We start from the raw sequence: 2,274 nt of genomic DNA, 5'->3' as shown, positions 1-2,274 counted from the left end.
GAAGCGGGTGCAATTGACACAAAAAACAGTGTCACAGGTTCATTCATTGTGGCAGATTCTCATTGACTTCTGCGATTTGCACTGGCTGAATGTTCCAAACCATCTTTGAGAGTCAACCCGTGCTAAGCATGTTGTGATTCCCACCCCCATTTAACTTGTTGGAAAGGCCCAGAAACTCCCTTGCCATGAGGCAGGACCAGTTGACCCACCTCTACCAGTTCTGTACAGTCCAGACCACAGTCTGCTACAAGCAAAAAGGTGTTGCATTTGCATCAATTGACCTACAGAGAAAATAACCTGAGACTGATTTGACACCAGTAACACCTCAGAGACCAACAAGATTTGGGGGGGTATCAACTTTTGAGAGTTAAAGCTCCCTTCGTCAGACTTATAAACAATCTGAGACTGATTTGAGTCAGATATATGACAAAGGGAGCTTTAACTCTTGAAAAGTACGCAGACGGAGAGTGATTTCAGCAAAACGTACTTTATTCAATCAGGAACAAGACAACTTTGGCCGGCTCGCAGGCCGGCTTATATCCTCCGAGAAACCGCCACCCAAAACACACCCCTACTTCCCTATAGGTTATTTACAGTGGCCAAGAGCCCCATAGGCTCTCGGCCGGGAACCTAGCCCCCTGATTGGAGTGGGCTAGGATCCGCATAGTCCATTGTCTCTTGGAGCGAAGCTCCACGTTTGTCTCTGGACTTGTCTGGACTTGTCTGAACCGGATACATTACAACTCTCAAAAGCTTATACCCCAAAAACCTTGCTCTAGAGTGCTTCTGGACTCAAATCTAGCTCTTCCACTCCAGACCAACATGGCTAAGCATCTGAAACTAACCTGAGACCGACACTGGTGAAAGTGGGTGAGTAAAATCAAATACGGAGCACCAGTATCATGTTCAGGGGTCTTGTTGTAGAAAAAGAGCTGCCGGAGCTCATTAGCATAACTCATTAGCATAACTTATTTGCATATGCCACGCCCCCTGACATCACCGGAAGTGACAGAAGGCCACACTCCCTGACATCACTGGAAGTGTGTCAGAAGGCCCGGCTACTTACCCTCCTGCTTCATCCTCATTCCCAAACGGAATGAGGATCGAAGCAGAGGGCGGGGTAAAGAAGGGGGCGGGGCTTCACCACGTGACCGCCCCGCCCCCTAGAGGTTCTCTTCCGGAGCTCCGTACCTGAGAGCTCCCCCCCGACTAGAGCCCTGATCATGTTTAATGGTAGTTCAGGTGTACCATCATAAAACATGAGATTTATATGTTTCTAGACAAAGAACATGGAAGTTCCTTGTAGCCATCACAGCTAATAGCCATTGATAGACCTGTCAAATTAACACAGATGATGAAGCTGCCCTACTCTGAATAAGACCATCAGCCCATGAAGATCAGTATTTTCTATTCAGATTGTCAGCAGCTCTCCAGGGGCTCAGGTGGAGGTCTTTCACATCTCCTGCTACCGGGTCCTTTTACCTGGATATGCTTCGGATTGACCTGAGACATCCTGCATGCAAATCAGAGGCTCTGCCACTGAGCCACACCCCCTCCCATATCATCCATACATCATCCGTGAATTTCTCTAATCCCCTTTAAAGGCGATCTAAGCCACGGGTGTCGAACTCATTTGCTATGAGGGCCGGATCTGACATAAATGAGACCTTGTTGGGCCGGGCCATGTGTGTCATAAAATGTAATGCCAGGTAGCAGAGATATAAACTTTATAAAAGGACACAAACACAAAGGGATTTTTTTTAACTTAAAATAAAAACACGCTTAAAACATTAGCACTCTTACAATGTTTTGTTTATTTAACAGTGTCTGATAACTGACACCTCTTGCTCTGAATTATTGTATCAAAATGTCTGTGCTGTTGCAATCTTGAGTATGCTGTTCAGGTGTGTATCTGTAAGCTGCAAACCTACGATGACGCAGCAGCGGCAGAACTGGAAGAAGAAGCAGAAGACAGCCAGTTCCACTGTGGGCCTGATAGAAGCCCTCTGGGGGCCTGATCCGGCCCCCTGGCCGCATGTTTGACATCCCTGATCTAAGCGAACAACCATCATCACCCTTTATAACAGGGAGTTCCACAAGTTAATTATGAAGACTGTATACCGTAAAATACTTTATTTTGTCTATCCTGAATCTATTTCCCAAACAAAAGCAACAGCCTTACAGGAGCCTTACAGGAGCTCTTGTTCCTCCAGTTCCAGTGTTTATTACATTCGTATCTAACCATGAAACTTGGGTGGCATATGTATTTCCATT

At 46.3% G+C, this 2,274-nt stretch overlaps 1 protein-coding gene across 1 annotated transcript in view; it reads left to right on the top strand.

The window, feature by feature from the left end:
• Positions 1-2,274, top strand: part of LOC107112961 (1-acyl-sn-glycerol-3-phosphate acyltransferase alpha-like) — a 9,431-nt gene that overhangs the window by 2,427 nt on the left and 4,730 nt on the right. The gene's annotated exons all lie outside the window — the stretch shown is intronic.

Source organism: Gekko japonicus, unplaced genomic scaffold (assembly GCF_001447785.1).
Source record: "Gekko japonicus isolate JY-2015 unplaced genomic scaffold, Gekko_japonicus_V1.1 scaffold204, whole genome shotgun sequence".
Classification (NCBI taxonomy): Eukaryota; Metazoa; Chordata; class Lepidosauria; order Squamata; family Gekkonidae; genus Gekko; species Gekko japonicus.
The sequence above is the reverse complement of the archived record's forward strand: the minus strand, read 5'-3'. Positions and strand labels throughout refer to the sequence as shown.